At 38.8% G+C, this 18,195-nt stretch overlaps 1 protein-coding gene across 5 annotated transcripts in view; it reads right to left on the bottom strand.

Annotated features, from left to right (window-relative positions):
* LOC131242079 (disease resistance RPP13-like protein 4) overlaps window positions 1-12,776 on the bottom strand; it is a 115,430-nt gene extending 102,654 nt beyond the window's left edge. For 4 of the 5 annotated variants that reach the window (XM_058240556.1, XM_058240563.1, XM_058240547.1 and 1 more), the window contains exon 1: window positions 2,984-3,271. The gene's annotated coding sequence lies outside the window, so the exon portion shown is untranslated. Of the gene's footprint in view, window positions 1-2,983; window positions 3,272-12,361 lie in introns of those variants that run through there. The other variant, XM_058240538.1, reaches the window with a different exon arrangement.
* Between the last annotated feature and the right edge of the window lie 5,419 nt (window positions 12,777-18,195).

Here is an 18,195-nt window from a genome sequence, read left to right as displayed (position 1 = left end):
CGGACCCTCTTGGGTGAGGCTGGGGAGCACCTAATCTGCTCTCAATCTTTCCCTCTCTCCCCACCATATCCTGACGTCCCTCTGTCTCTATCCACCAAGCTCTCTCTCAAAGATCAGGTTTGGCTCATTTGTATGATAGAAGTGGGCCCGTTCATCATGTTGACCCCACTTGGCCTATGCTAATGCCAAAACTTAGAAAGACCTTTCATTAGGTGGGCTACAAGGTTGATCAAGTTAAAAAATGAATGTCTACCATTCAAAACTTCTTGAGGGGCAAAAAGTTTTGAATCTATCCCCTACTTATATTGAACACTCATTCCTATCTATTTATAGAAAGATCTTCATCAAATATTGGACTTTGCCTCTCTTTTTTTGTTCGAGGAATTCCTAATATCCAAGGCAGCTTTCCACAAGCACCCCACCCCATACGACTATAAGGGAGGGAGCTGTTCGCCTTTTGAATCAAAGTAGTAGGGGCTTCATAGCGACTTTCATTCTAAAGGAAACCGAAGAACCTTCAGTCAATAGGAGCCACTTTCTAGATTTATGGATGAAGTAAGCTAAACTCCGTCAAACTCCATAGTCAATATCAACAAACAACATGTCGTGACCATGACGGTTTGTTCTGGCTTGGTTGACCTTGTAATGTAAACTAACTAATGGGCGGCGGAGTTTATTCAAACAAAGGAAACCTAATGTTCACCTTGGTACATTAGTAGTGCGACAGCAGATTGGAAGTTCGGGCAAGTGAGTCGCTGTGCCTACAATCTTGACAGTTGTAGTTAAAAGGTTAGTTTTTCGTTTTTTCCCACGCATCCATTAAGAAACGCATAATCCACACTTTCATCAATTGAAATGCCCAACATGCCAGGTTCTGGTTCAGCACGAAGAGATAAGGATAGAGGTTATGAAATTGTTCTCACACTTATCCACCTTCTTAAGCCAACAGGCATATAGCAGCCCATCAAATATTGGAAAGAGTCCGGGGCACAAACAAAATTATGAAATCCAGTAACTCGACCAGTAATCGCTATTCATACCTGATATTATTATCTGATTGGATGGAAAATTAGCATCATGGTAGTCCTAAGAAGGTTTCAACAGTGGGCATCATTCTCCCCACTATTTTCTGAATGTGGTCTACTTGAGCTTTGGAATTGCCTCCTTTTAAGGGTCATGCCCTAAAATGATTGGACAAAATGGATAAACGGTGTGGATATAATCATGTTGAGGTCCACGGAACTTTGCCACGTCAACACCAGTACACGTTGGTGGGCATTTTGACATTTTCTTTCATTTCTATCATGTGTGTGTGGGTGGGGGCACCCACACACACACACATGGAAATGAAAGAAAAATAATAGAAGGAAGGCCATTGACAATTATCTTGATTAATAAGGTAGTTTAATAAAAGTGATATTAATTAAATAGTATTTTGTAAAATTCACTTAAATTTAATCCACTCCTAGTCACCAAGAACAACTTAATACAAAAACCTAAATGATAGAGTCAAACATTTTTTTTTACACACACACGCACACGCACACCCACACTCCCCACATGCACCCACACACTTACACCACAGTAGAATTTCACCACAACGAGTACTCGAACCCATGACCTCATGTTGAGCCACACCTCCTGGGCTCTATGCACGGAAGCGGTTTGCTTAAAGCGTAACTCAGTGCCCTTAGCATACCGAGTAAACTCTGTGTAGTCCGCTATTATTTATTTATTTTATCCACTCCATTCATCCATTTTAACAGATAATTTTAGTGCTTGAACCCAAAACGGAAGATTATTCAAATCTCAAGTGGACCACACCACAAGAAGGAAACAGTGTGATTGAATCTCTACCATCCAAAATTTCTCGGAGGCCACTGAAGTTTTGGATCAAGCTGATATTTGTGTTTTCTCTTTGTCCATGTCTTTGTGATCTTATGAACAGGTTGGATGGCAAACAAAGATCACCGTGAACCCTAGGAAGGTTTCAACGGTGGAAACCATTATTCCACACTGTTTCCTATGGTATAGTCCACTTGAGCTTTGGATATACTTCAATTTTGTGCTTAACCGCTAATTTTAGCGGGAAAAACGGATGGACTGTGTGGATAAACCAAATACATTCACAGTGGGCTCAACTGAGTTTACTCAGTACGATAAAAGTGTAGTGAGTAACTCAGTAGACAATTCGATTTCGCAATGCACGTAGCAGCAATTGGAATCATTGGCATCCAAATCAACTATCCGGACCGTCCATTAGGTCCAGCTTGCTCTTCACAGGAAGCCTTGAAAATTCATAATATCAGATGATTTGAACTGCCCATTTAGTAGCTTGCAGAAATTGATGGACGAGATTGTTCATTAAAGACTGAGTCGATTAACGGATGTTTAAGACCACCTTATCGTTGCAGTTTTTGTACAGTGATGAAAGATCAGATTGAGTAGATCTAATGGAATTAACGACTTTGGACACGTATGGACAGTCCAAACATCAAACAACACCAGTTACTCTTGGCTTAATCGTAGACTCACAAGAGTTTCACAGGTAAGGTCATGGTTCGAGTACCCATTGTGGTGTGTGGTTGTGTAAAACAAAAAATGAAAGAATCACATCAATAAAATGATTGAAGCTTCTGATCAATAGGATCCAATATTGGAAGGTCAAGATCCTAGGATCGTTTATGTTTCTAAAGAAACACTTCGGTCAGATGATGCTAGTTCATCTGATGATCACCGGGAATCCTCTTTTAGTAGCTTGCCAACAGCTTATTCTAATGAATCCCTGCTCAAGTCCATGCTTGGATTGCCACGTGTACAAAGCAACTACTTGTATAATGAGCCTACAATACAACTAGTGTACCGCGTTGTATGTATATAGCCCAAAATTCATCCTTATCCTCGTGAATTTGGAAGTTTATGTATAGCATCCCTTTTCTTATAAGTATATATATGATATACAAAATGGTAGAAGGAAGCATACCGGAATGAACGGAGAGCTTTTAAAAATAGAAAGAAGGAAGATGACTTCTGCACTCACTCTGAGAAAGACGCAAGTTGGTAAGACTATGCTAGCCACTCGTAGAAAGAGGAAGATGGCTCCTGCAATCAGTCAAAAGACAGAAATAGATAAGGCAGCAGCTATAAAGCACTTTTTACTTCGAAAAAGATGAATAAAAAACAAAAAAGCATATAAAGAAAATTTTGAAGGATGTGAGATGCTCGGTTGCTAGGAACCTATCCATCCATCTGAGGGGAAAGCAGGGAATCTACACATCTTTCATGTAAACGCAGGAAAAATAAATTCTTAATTGTTCATTAGGTTCAGCACACATTTCGTAGGCTACCGTGAAATCGTCACAAATATTAGTAATTAGATACATGGCTTTTAATTAGTGTGGACGGTCAATATTGTTTGTAGAATAATAATTCAAATCAACAATATGATCCATTTACTTATTAGAGACCATCATGAATTGGTTGTGTTTGTAAAGAATCATATCGATTGTTGGAAAACGTATGGATACAGAAGATAAGGCCGACTAAAGGATAGATTGGATCATCTCATCAGTGATATTTTTGTGTGGTTTTCTGTTACATATATACTAATGCGACGGATGAAAGTTTAGCTAAAACGAAATAAACGGACTGCTACACAATGTCTATCTGATTTGATTTGTTTCGGACACTGTGACCAACTTGATTAGCAGAATAGGGACAGAGCTTCGGTGGATCCCTGACTACGGGACCCACTGCGATGTATTTGTCTTATATCCACACCATCCATCCACTTCTCGAGCTCATTTAAGGGCATGAACTGAAAAATGCTGCAGATCATCTAAATCACAAACAAAGCACACCACAGGAAGCAGCCAGAATTGAACTTACACCATTAAAAACTTTTTAGGGACCAGCTCAAAGTTTTGCCGTTCAACTGGTTGATAAATTCATAAAGAACTAGATGAAAGGACCAAGGAAATATCAGGTTCATTGATGTAGAGCAGGTCGTAGACAGTTTCATGGCCAAGATGGATCATAAAAGGCCCGGTCAACGACAGGAGTGATCTAGACCGTCGGAGCTTAAATCGGGCATATCTCAAAATCTGGAATGAATTATCGGGCATAAAATATATGATTTTGGGGTAGAAGAGCTACTTTAGCCAACCAATATGGCATAAGTCGGGTTGCCCACATGCAGAATTTGCGAGATTCCATCATATTGACGGTCAAATTCCATATTTAGTTCCATTTTTATTATAAATAGTAAGTTTTAGTTTGATTATAACTCTTCATCCTTTGGACTTTAGGAGTTGTGCCCAACATGAAAAGTGCTTAGAATAATTATGAGAAAAACATGGTTAAGCCATATAGTAAACGATACTATAAAAAAAGTAAATTTATTATTTATATTTCTTATATAGCTTAGAAAGGTTATGGTAGGGAGGTTCCCTGGCTAGGTATATATCACCTTATCGGCACAAATCCACTTTTATCAATAATAATAATAAATTCCTTTCTCCAACCATCAATGCCTTAAATAGTTCCATGTACCCCGTGAAAATGAAATTACAGGTCTCTCCTGCTTAGCAAATCTTCCGTGGTTAAATTTAGGGAGTTTTACAAAATACTGCCTCAATAATATTATAATTACATCCTAATACTTTTAAAATGATCTTTTCATTAAGCCACCTCATAATCAAAATAATTGTTGAAGGGTACCTTCCGTCAGTTCTCTCCCATTTTCGGCATGTTATTTCATAAAATAACAAAGATGTTCATCATTTATGATGTAGCTTAATTACTCAAACGTAATACTAAATTTATGATTTATTTATTGTTAAAATTTATTTTTATTTTTTTAACACCAAGAGTCTTCTTTCAGGATGAGATTGCCTACTGACACTACTTGCGAGCCCCACCATGATGCGTGTGTTTTATCCATATCATCCATCCATTTAGCATGAAGAGAGAGAGAGAGAGAGAGAGAGAGAGAGAGAGAGAGAGAGAGAGAGCCAAGTCCAAATCCCAAGTGCACCACACCATAGATAATAGTCATTGAGTGCCCACCATTAAAAACTTAATGGGCCATGAAAGTTTTGAATCAAGCTGATACTTGTGCTTTCCTGCATCCTGTATGTGTGACCTAATCAACAGGTTGGATGGCAAATAAACATTAAAGTATTCCGTAGAAAGTTTTTAATGATGGTGTTCCCTCACCACTGTTTTCCTGTGTGTGGTCCACCTGAAATTTGGATCTGACTCATTTTAGGGGTTATACCATAAAATAATATGGAATAATAGTTGGGCAATGTAGAAAAAACATATAAATCATGGTTCAATCCACGAAGCACTGACTTGTAGCCCTTCACTAATAGCAGCATCAGCCGGACACGGGAACTTTTCGCAATAGGAAAACTAGGTGAGGTCCACCATGATGGTTGTGAGAAATCCACCCCCATCCATCTGTTTTTCCATATCATGTAAGGACATGGGCGAAAAAATGAGGCAAATCCAAAATCAAGTGGGCGGTATGATAGGAAACTGTATGTGAGGGTTAAATGTCACGAAAGTTTTGGATCAGGCTAATGTTTTTGTACTTTTAGTTCATCCGAATAGAAATGACCTTACTCTACTTTGTCCATCTTAGAGCCGAATGGCAACCTCAACCCAAGCGAAAGTGCCATGTGCCTTGAAACTCGAGATAATAAATGGATTCAGGTATCATTTTTGCTATATCTAAAATCAAGATTTTATTAAAGAAAAGTGACCTTTTAGATTATTCTCTCCCTTGCCAAGGCCCATAGAACTTTGGCACATTAATTTCTTATTGAATTCGGAATTACAGGCCAGAACCATCGAACAGGTTATGAATAATTATGTTGGTAGATCATGGAATACATGCACTTGAGTGATTAAATGAGGAACTTGTTTCCAATCATACGAACGGTATGGATGGCATATAAAACATCATAATAGACCTTGGAAGGTTTCAACGTTAGGCATTTCCCTTCCCATTTTTTCCTATCCTACAACCCACTTGAATTTTGGATCTATCTTATTTTTTGCTTCATTTCCTAACATGATTTAAAAAGACGGATGGATGGGGTGGATTTCTTGCAAACACCACGGTAGGCCCTGCCCAGCTACTTATGCAACAGGCTTTTGTAGGCCGTTAGTAGGCAGGGAGCAGATTCAGTATGGCCTGGCCTACCCAACATAGTGCACCCTCGACTGTGGGGCTTACCTTTCTATATTTTATATTCATTCCGTCCATTTGTTGTGTTGATGTAGAACAAGTTGCGGACTCGTTCATGGATAAGATGGACGGAAGAAAAGAAGCCAAGAAGGATCGAACACACTTAACGTAGTTTGACCGGTCCAGGAATTTGGCCAACAAGTCAAAATTCTGCCAGAAATTCTAGATTGGTTGTTGGCTAATTTCTACCTGTTTAAACATGTCGAAATACTGTTCTGGATTGCTTACTAACTAATTTCTGCTAGTTTAGATAGGTTGATAAATCTTGTTAACAGGTCAAAATCCAGTTCAATGGGTCACCAAATTAGGTCAACTGGTCGAAAATCATAAAATTTCTGATTTAAATCTTTGGACATTTTTTTGTTATTTCGACCTGTTGACTTGACCGATCAACAATAGGTCAACGGATGCGAAAAATTTATGTGATTTTCTAAATTTGTTTAACTCTTTGTTACATTTTTAGGGTTTGTTTTTAAGGTTACTTAAGGGGTTAAACTCATTTTTATTATGAATTCAAGCAATAAACTTTTTAAGAATTTTCTTTTTTTTTTCTCTTGGATTTGAGAAACTTGTTGTGGATTCAAGAGTGCTTGATGGACAATCTGTGCTTGATTTCAGCAAAGCTCCTATCAGCTTCATCAATCCACTGAAATAGTTCCTTCTTCATATAATCTGTGATCGATGACACAACCGTGCTGAAATTCTTCATGAATCGATAATAGAATGTCACTAACCCATGAAAACTCCGTTCTTCATGAATGTTTGTTGGAACTGGCTATTCCCTGATGGCTCTCACCTTTTCATTATCCACTCGAATGCTCGTGGACGTCACAACAAAGTTCAAAAATAGCAAGATATCAAGTCAAAAAGATGTATATTTTTATATTGAGATACAACTTATTTTCGGTGAGCACTTGAAAGGCCTATTTGAGGTGTTACATATGGCTTGCTTCATCCTGACTGTATATCAAAATATAATCGAAGTAGACCACTACGAACTGCCAAATGAATAGCTTCAGAACTTGATTCATCAAGCTCATGGATGTACTAGGTGTGTTCGAAAGACCATAAGGCATGACCAACCATTCATACAACTCCTTAGTCTTAAAAGTTATCATCCACTTATCACTAGGTCATATTTGGATATGATGGTAGCCGCTCTTTAAATCTAATTTAGAAAACCGTTTTACAACCTCTATCATGTCCAATATATCATCCAATTGCGGTATGGGAAGCCTGTACTTTATGGTAATCTTATTAATTGTCTAGTTGTTGACACACATACGCCAACTCTCATCTTTCTTAGGAGTTAATAGTGCTGGAATGACGCATGGGCCCATGCTTTCTTGGATATACCATTACAGATTAATTCATTCACTTGTCCTTGAAAAATATTACACTCTTTCGGAATTATCCGATAGTGAGGACGATTTGGTAAGCTGGACCCTGGGACAAGGTCGATATGGTGCTGAATATCCCGTATGGAAAGCAATCCATTGGGAGTGTTGTCAGGCCAAATTTCTTTGAATTCATGTAATAAGGATTTTAGTTTCTCGAAAATGATGGTGATCTAGAGTTCTTTTCCCTTTTACAATTAATGAATAATTTTTTTCCATTTCTTTAGATTCATCTACAAAGTCTCGTATGCTTAGGAGAGAATACCCCTCTACTTTAGAAGTTTTAGGTGGCTCTTCTTAGTCGATAGGGGCTAGTATAGTTTTTCAAACGTCCTTAAAGAAAATGTTCACATTATTTCATCCTCTATGAGTAGCGTCATGGTTGAAGGACCGAGTAGAATATGAAAGACCTTCATGTCAACAATGTCGCATATGACTTAGCCTTTATAATATTTGCCAATTGAAAAGGATATCGTGCATTGTTCAGTTACCTTCATTTCATTGACCTTTTTAATCCAACAAATCATGTACGGGGAGGGATGATGCTCCATTTTCAACTACAATTTCTCCACCATAACCTTAGAAACAATGTTCTCATTGCTCCCATTGTCGATAATCACATCACAGACCTTTCGATTCACCGTACACCTAGTTCAAAAGATGTTGTATTGTTGTGGGGTTTACCTTCTTCCTTGGTGCATGTAATAGTCGTCTTATGACGAGTGACTCGCCATGATCCTGCAGTACCCAATCTGCATAATCTATGTCATCATCTGTGACATGCTCTAATTCATCAAAATCCGGGTCTTCATAGATGTTTTTAGCACTACCATCATTGATGGCGAGGTTAGGCACTTGCCACTAGGGGCAAGTGTTTAATAAGTGACTTGGTTGACCACAATGATAGAAATGGTTGGGCCTTGATCGACCATAGGGGATCAGGATCATACTTAGACCGGCGGCAATGGTCACACCCCTTTGGGGTTTAACTTGCCCACTTCCTAAATCTCGATTCGCGGGGGTAGGATATTGAGTGCGCCCCCAACAGGTTCTTTCCCTTTGGCCTATGAAGCTCCATAAGATGGACCCACCACAGCGACCTTAGTGTTAGGATATGTTTGTGTGTTAAGATGCTCAAACTATATGCTTCCGCTTGGGTGGCCAATTTGAGCGCTTCATTCATCGTCCACACGTGATGCATTTAAACCTAATCTTAGATCACAACACGTAACCCACCGTTGAATCAGGTGACTTACTGCAATTCAGTTTTGACTAAATCGTTTCGTACTGCCAAGCGGAGGAATTCTTCTGTATAATCTCTTATTAACCGACTACCCTGCTGAAAATTTTGGTATTATTGGAACAATACCTTATTATAGTCGCTAGGTAGGAATCACGAATATAGCAATTGCTTCATCCACTACATGTGCAGATTAATGCTTTCATCTATCTTATCCATGCGAGCAGAAGTTACTCCCACCAAGCAGAAGCTCCACTCTTCAACTTGTAAAACACAAGCTTAACTTTCTTCACTTCAGGAATTTCAATATAGCTAAAGAATTGCTCAACTTCAGAAAACTAATCGAGAAAATCCTCAATGTGAAGTTGGCCATTAAAGTTAGGAAGATCAACTTTCATCTTAAATTTTCGATCCATCTGATCTACCTGATCATCACCTTATCGAGGATATTGGAGGATCATGTCATTGATCTCCTCATCGTTGGATCACACATCCTCAAGCGTGATTTTTCTATTTACTATTGTCATCACCTTGTGATCAGCATGATTACAAATTTTCATGCCTATCGGGAGGATCACCGCCACAAACACGGGGCTACCTAGAGCCTCTGTCATGTGATCGATGACAGCCTGTAGTCCTTGCATGACTTATCAATTCTCTCGCTACACCACTTTGAAAATTGTCGCTGTTAATGGAAATTTTCATGGAGCACCATCCATGAGAATGTTGCCCGATCCGTCGTTAGAAGTCATAAATCCGAGGAGAAAGCCTCACTCTAATACCAACTAACGTAGGGAAGAACGTGATGAGGTCAATTACCATCTTCCTTGATTGATAAGTACCTTAAATCCACAAGGCACTCTTGAATTCACAAGAGGTTTCTCGAATCCATGAGAGAAAAGAAGAAATTTATTAAATTTTTTATTTATTAAATCCATAATAAAAATGCATTTAACTCCTGTACATAACTTAAACAAACCCCAAAAACTTAATCAAAGAATTTTATTCAAGTTAGGAGACAAATTCAGAAAATTGCCTAAATTTAGCGCATCTGTCGACCTATCGTCAACAAGTCAAAATAACAAAAACGTATCCAGAGATATAAACTGAAAATTTTGTGATTTTTGACCTATTTGGATTTTAAGCTGTTGACAAGATTTGCCGACCTATCTAAACTGGTAGAAATCAGCCAGCAAGTAATTTGGAACAGTAATTCAACTTGTCAAACAGTATTTTGACTTCTCTAAAATGGTGGAAATCAATTAGTAAGCAATCTAGAAATTCTGAAGGAATTTTGACCTATCGACCAGATTTGTCAACCGGTTAAACTATGCCGAGTGTGTTCGATCCTTCTTTGCTTCTTTTCTTCCGTCCATCTTAGTCATAAACAAAATACGCAACCCATTCTATATCATTTGTCAACTTACCCATTCTATATCATTTGTCAACTTATTTTACGGCATGATCTCAAAAATGGAAGATATCCAAATCTTAGGTGGACCATACGACAAGAAACAATAGTAGCGGTTAAAATGCTCCGCCCTTAAAAACATCCTAAGGCCTGCTGTATTGTTACCATCGTTTTTATTTGTCATGCAAATGGTTGATGAGGTCATACAACTTGGATGAAGTGAAAAAACAAATATCAGCTTGATCCAAGACTCTTGTGACCCAAGAGGTGTTAATGGTCAACCACCGTTGTTTGCCATGGTGTGGTCCATCTTAGATTTGGATCTGATTCATTTTTGGGCTCTTGCCCTATAATGATCAGGCAAAATGGGTGGATTGAGTGGATGTACAATACATACATAGGGGTGCACCCTACGGCAATGGCCGACCGTCTTGGGTGAGGCTCGGGTGCAACTAATCTGCGATCCCAATCTTTCCCTCTCTCTCCCCACCATATCCCGTCTCAGTCTCTGTCCACCAAGCGCTCTCTCAAAGATCAGATTTGGCCCATTTGGATGATAGACGTGGGCCGTTCATCATGTTGACCCCACTTGACCTGTGCTAAGCCTAAAACTTAGAAAGATTTATTAAGTGGGCCAGAAGGTTGTTCAAGTTGAAGATGAACATCTACCATTCCAAACTTCTTGAGGGGCAAAAAGTTTTGGATCAAGCTGATATTCGTGTTTTTCCATAATCCAAGTTTGTGTGATATTATGAATTGATTGGTTGGCAAATTAACATCATGTAGCCATAGGAAGGTTTCAACGGTGGGCATCATTGTCCCCACTATTTTCTGAGTGTCGTCTACTAATTGATTTTTGGATTTGCCTCATTTTTAGGATCATGCCTTGAAATGATTGGGCAAAATGGACGGACGGTATGGATATTATCACGTTGAGGCCCACAGAACTTTGCCATGTCAACACAGTACACTTTAAAAAAAAAAAAAAAGAAGAAGAAGAAGAAGAAGATAGAATTGAAAGAAAACTAACTGAAGTTAATTTTAAGGTAGTTTCTTGATTAATAAGGTAGTTTAATGAAAGTTAATTTTAAAAGGTATTGGGATATAAAAACAATATTAATAATGAGATAGTATTTTATAAAACTCACTTATATTTAATCCACTCCTGATCACCATGAACAACTTAATAACAAAAATCTAAATGAAAGAACCACACTTTTTTTTTTACACACGTATGCACTCACACCACAGTGGAATTTCACAGCAATGGATATTTGAACCCTTGACCTCTTGTTGAAATATACATTCTAGTTGAGAAATGATATAGTGGGCTTTATGTATGGAAACCTTGCCATGCAAATAGCTGCAATTGGAATCACTGGCATCCAAATCAACTATCCGAACCGTACGTCCATCAGGTCCAACTTGCTCTTCACAGACAGCTTTGAAAAATCATAATATCAGATGATTTGAATCGTCCATTTAGTGGCTTGCAGAAATTGATGGATGGTATTGTTCATTAAAGATGAGTCGAGTAACGGATGTTTAAGACCACCTTATTGTTGCAGTTCTTGTAGAGCGATGATCAAAGAAGATTGACTAGATCTAATGGAATTAACGACTTTGAACATGCATGGACAGTCCAAATATCAAACAACATCAGTTACTCTTGGCTTAACAGCAGACTTAGAGGAGTTTCACCGGTAAGGTCATGGGTTTGAGTAAAGTTGTATGTTGCTCGGGTGGTAGACTCTCAGGAGTTTAACTCCCGAGCAAGGGTTCAAGTACCCATAGGTGGTAAAATTCCACTAGCTTGAGTGTGTGGGGGTGTGTAATAAATAAATAAATAAATAAATAAGAGTAACGTTGTATGTGATGGCCCAAAAATATCCTCATCCGACCATCAGGCATCCCCTTTTTACAATGAGACAACTCTCTTAAAACACAAGCAGCTAGTTGAATGGCTTTCTCATATACAGCTGGTTGTGGGTGAGATGTTACCATTGTATAACATCCCTTCTCTTATAACTATGATAAAACGATGGAAGGAAGCGTACCGAAATGAGCGGAGAGATTTTAAAAAGAGAAAGAAGGAAGATGGCTTCCACAATCACTCAAAGCTTGTAGAAAGAGGAAGATGGAAAATAGTTCCAGCAAGCAGTCAAAAGACAGAAATACATAAGGCCAGCTATAAAGCACTTTTTACTTTGAAAAAGATGAAGAAAAAACAAAAAGAATAAAGAAAAAGCATATAAAGAACTTTTTGAATGATGTGAGATGCTCGGTTGCTGGGAACCTATTCATCCATCCGAGGGAAAAGCAGGTAAACTACCCATCTGTCATTGTAAATTGTTCGTTAGGTTCAGCACACATTTCATAGGCTACCATGAAATCGTGACAAATATTAGTCATTAGATCCATAGCCTTTAGTGTGGACGGTCAATACTGTTTAAAGACAAATAATTCATATCAACAATATGATCCATCTACTTGTTAGGGGCCATTGGTTGTGTGGTTTGATTTGCTTCTGACACTATGGCTAGAGTTGGGCACCGGACAACGTGAATCGTCCGACTCGTTCAGACCCGACTCGACTCATCTCGAACCGAATAGGTGAGTCAGTCCAAACCGAGTAAGCTTCACCCAATCCGAACTCAAAACGAGTCAAGTCCGAGTTACCCAATAACTCGACCTGACTCGACCCAAAACTCGATCCGGTCAGACTCCACTCGACTCAAATTCGAGTGTATATATATATATATAATAAAATAAAACCTCTGATTTCTAAGTATTTCTAACCCTACTCGCCGCACTTGCACCCGACCCCGATCCGATCCCAAACTCTCTATGTCCCTCCCTCCTCCTCCTCTTCCAAGCCCGACAGCCACCCACTACCATCACCACCCTCCTCCTCTTCCAAGCCCGACAGCCACCCACTACCATCACCACCCTCCTCCTCCTCTCTCTCTCTCCCCCCTCCACTCCCTCCCTCTTCCAAGCCCGACAACCACCCACCACCATCACCACCCTCCTCCTCTCTATCTCATCTCTTAATCCGACTCGGTGCCAACTTGACCCGACTTAGTACTTTTGATCAGGTCGGACTCGGTTCGAATTAGTCTAGGCTAGACCAGACTCAGATCGGGTTAGGCATGCTGGACTCGGTACCGAGTCGGGTCGAGTTTGGGTCAGGGCTATTTCAAAACCAGATCAAGTTAGGTCAACCCTAACCTGGTCCGACTCAACTCGATGCCCAACTCTAACTGTGACCAAGTTGATTAGTAGAATAGGAATGGGGGATTCGGTGGATCCCTAACTATGGGGCCTATCTTAATATATTTATCTTATATCCACACTATCCATCCACTTCACCAGCTCATCTTAGGACATGATCTGAAAAATACAGCTGGAACCACACCACAAGAAACAGTGGTGATTGAACTTCCACCATTAAAAACTTCTTAGTGGCCACCACAATTATTATTTGTCATTCAACCAGTTGATAAATTCACGAAGACGTGGATGAAGGGACCACAAAAACATCAGGTTCATCCAAAACTTGTGTGGCCCCCAATAAGTTTGTAAGGGTCAATATCATCACTCTTTCCTGTGTGTGGTCCACCCGATATTTCGATCCGCTGCATTTTTTATCGTGCTTAAAATGATCTGGTGAAACAGATCAATGGCGTGGATGTAAGAAATTGTACATCACAGTGCCGCACAATCAGAGGAATCCACCAATATCCTGAGTTGTGGGCCAGGAACTGATCTCATATATATGAGGTGTGGATATGATATTGTAGACAGGTGGCAGTAGACTGAGCCATACAACATGCAGATAATGTAGATAGATGGCCTAGCAGGCTGAACCATACAGGCAGATGGGTAGAGGAACCTCTTAAATAAGAGGTCTCAGTCCACTGGGATGTTTGGGACCACATGATTGCTGTAGTTTTTTGTACAGAGATGAAGGAAGATTGATCTAGATAGATCTACTGGAATTAATGTCTTTGCAACCTATTGGACGGTTGAAACATCAAACCATATCAGCAAAATAGGAGAGAATGGTTGGGTCCCTCATCATGTGGAGGTGGGACCCACATGTGTAGGCTTAAGTGGTTTTATTTGGCCACGTGTGTATGGGATGTTTTGGTCTTTTGGCAAGCAAGGTAAAAAAGAGAGAAAAGTGCTTTTTGCCTATAGTGAGAGTTCTAACCAATGTTGGTTTTTTTTTTTTTTTTTTTTAAAAATCCTTGGAGAAAAAAGGAGAAAAAAGAATAAAGAAGGGATTTTGTAGCAGACAAAGAACAAAAGTCTTCTACTACCAAAATCTTCACTTTTGAGTTGGTGATGATCTACGATGCCGGTTTTTTGGATTGTTTTTTCCAAAGATTGTGTTAGGAATTTTCTATCATCCTTAATTGGTGAGAAATTCATTTCTTTTGTGTTGGTTGGGTATTGTAGTTTGGATATTTAGAAGAGGTATCTTGATGATTGTACTTTAAATATTTTTATTATAGTGGATTTGTACTTAAATAAGTCAAGTGGTTTTTACTTCGCAATCGAAAGTTTTCCACATAAAAAAATCATGGTGTCTCTTACATCTTACATGTTTGATAATTTGCTTATTTATATTAGAAGTGATTTTCATTCTTTAATTTATTTTTTTTATATATATTGTTAATCCCATTAATTTATACATAGAAAGAAAAAGTGTCTGATTTCCCAACAAAAATCAATCAATCAAATGATTGAACCATCCAATCAATAGTGTTGTTTTTTGAAGTCTTAAATCATTCAGAATTGGGGCCTATTAATCGCATCAAAAAATTGTTCGATGTCATTGTCAATGACATTGAATGGTGCTCGATCCCATTGAGAATTTTAAGATTTCCTCTGTTGGTTGCTGGACATATTGATGTCATTTTTCGATGACATCGAAGTCAAGTTTCATGCAATCGAAGGAATCCATAATTCCATGTGTTGTCTCTGAACTGTTTTAGCATGATTCGATGTCATCAAAGGTTAAGGGTCTATGACATCGAAGAGTGTTCAATGACATCGAACGATTTCAAGCAGAATTACGCATATCCGCCGAATCTGTGGAATTTGTTTTCGATTTCGTTTGATATTCTTCTCTGGCCTATATATATATATATATATATATATATATATATATATATATATATAGAGAGAGAGAGAGAGAGAGAGAGAGAGAGAGAGAGAGAGAGAGAGAGATGCTCACACTCAACTAGTTGGACCATGAGTTTTGATCCAACTAGCTGGGCATTTAATGAAAAAATTCTCCCTTTTATACAATGCATACACCTATATAGAGGTATTTTAGAATGCATGTCATAGTTATGTAAGGTGGCATATTTGTTAAGATCTAAGTAATTTGTCAATTAGGATCCACTAAGGAGAACTTATATAGGGACAAAATTCAGATCCATTCATCTTTCAAGTAGGCCATGCCAACATAAATAGTTTGGAGGGTGAACTTTTCTTTATCAACTATTTTCAGTTGTGTGGTCCACCTGAAGTATGGATGGGCCTGAAATTTGAGCACTAAGTGTAAAGTGATGTGACCCATCAGATGTTTGGGGTAGATTTAAAATTAACACTATAGTCGGCCTACCCGAAGGGGCCACTCTTTTTCAAAGTTGCGTTTAAATCACTCGTGGATCGGCATTACGAGGATTAATTACCAAAACAACGGACGCGGATTTCCTGCGAAAGGCTTTCGCAGGAAGTTCCTGCGCAAGGATGCTGGGTTGGCCCCACCGATATGTTTGTGTGAAATCTACCCCATCCATCCTTTTCGAGAGATAATTTTAGGATGCACGACCAAAAAATAGATGTATCAAGCACTCAACTGGGCCACACGAGAGGAAATAGTTGTTATTCAGTGAGCACCATTGAAACAGTTTTATGGCCATAAAATTTCTGTATCAGGCTATATTTTTAGTGTTTTCACTTCATCCATTTTGGAATGACCTTATAAATGGTTTGAATTGCATATAAACATCAAGGTGGGGTCTAGGAAGGTTTCAACGGTGGGAATTTCTTTCCCCAATTTCCCCTCTCGTGTGACCCCTTTGAGTCATGTATCCACCTCATTTTTTGTATAATGTCCTAAAATGTGCTCGCAAAACAGATGGACAGAATAAATTTCTCACGTACATTGCACTGGCCCCACCCGGCATCCTTGCACAAGAACTTCCCTGCGAAAGGCTTTCCCAGGAAATCCTCGTCCCAAAACAACATGATGTAGAGCGGGTCGTAGACAGTTTCATGGTCAAGATGGATCAGAAAAGGCCCAGTCGATGACAGAAGTGATCAGGACTGTCGGACCTTAGATCAGGCATATCTCGCAATCCGGAATGAGTAACCTCATGTAAAATATATGCGTTTGAGGTAGAACGAGCTACTTTAGCCAACCAACCCCGCCATGCCGGGTTGCATAGCCTGGAATTGCGAAAAACCCCTAGATCGACGGTCGTTTCCCTATTTTAATTTCATTTTTACTATAAATAGTAAGTTTTAGTTTGATTATAACTCTTCATCCGTCGGGCTTTAGGAGTTGCGTCCAACGTGAAAAGAGCTTAGAATAATTAGGGGAACGGTTTGGTGAAGCCAAATAGGACACTTACTATTTTTGGCCAAAAACCTTGTGCACTAGTAGACATCACAACCATCTATAAATAGCAAGTTTACTGTTTATAGTAAGTCGCGGATTCTAGGAGTTTTAGTTGTAGTTTGATTCTGATTTCTTTCTCATTGCTTGGTACCCCTATTTAAAGGGTTGTGAACTTGTTTTTAGTCATTAATTAATCAATTTCGATTTTATTAGAATTTATTTCTATTCTCTTCTTTCTTTCCTCATTGATTCGAGAAGTCTCTGTGAGGAGTCCAGAGAAGCTCCATGGATTCGGAGTAGTTATCCTCATCACGTTAACGCCACCTCTATGCCAGCATTATGAGCATTCAACTTTAAATTATGCCAAATGGTAATATTTTGGGAACAGGTACCACACGCACTCCCACCTTAGATTTTTTACGGGCCCACTCTTAAATGTATGTAAGATCCATTCCAACCATTAAACATGTAATCCAGTGATAGGCTCAGAACAAAGAAATTAGGCTAATCAGTGATTCAGATGGGCCACACCAATAGGAAAAATTAGGAGAGAGACATCCACTCTTGATTTTTTTTTCAGAGCCCATCATAAAGAAACTATGAAATCCGTTCCATCCATTAGATATCACACCAAAATTAAGCCTGAGTCCCAAAAATGAAGTCCATATATGATTCATGTGACCCACACTGATGGAAATAGTTTAGAAGGTGAACCTTTCCATATACACAGTTTCTAATCATGTGATTCACCTGAACTAAGGATGGCAACGAAATTTGAGACCTCGATCTAACATGGGATGACATACCTAATGGACGGGGTTATTTTACATTAACGCAATGATGGGCCCACTCAAGCTGTGGGCCCTTTTCCACGCCAAAATGTAATTAGTCTACCATGGAAGCATTTACTTACATTAATTAACAGAGTTTTTTTTTTCATTAAATGCAGAATGGACTACACACTTATTATAGATTTGGACCATCCAACTAAAAATCAGATCCGTACATTAGATAAATTACATTATCAACTTGTTAGGGGCAAAAATTTTTTTTAAAAAAAATATTGATGATCTTATGATCAAACATGTCAAATACTTATGAAAATAATGGGTTATTAATAAAATAGTCCAATGATCTAGATTTAACATGCACACTTGTACTTTTCTTAAGAGTGTAGTTTCTTAGTTTTTAGCATATAAGTTCTCCTTAGTGGACCCTAACTGATGAATGGCTTAGATCTTAACACATGCC

Source organism: Magnolia sinica, chromosome 1, assembly GCF_029962835.1.
Source record: "Magnolia sinica isolate HGM2019 chromosome 1, MsV1, whole genome shotgun sequence".
NCBI lineage: Eukaryota > Viridiplantae > Streptophyta > Magnoliopsida > Magnoliales > Magnoliaceae > Magnolia > Magnolia sinica.
The sequence above is the reverse complement of the archived record's forward strand: the minus strand, read 5'-3'. Positions and strand labels throughout refer to the sequence as shown.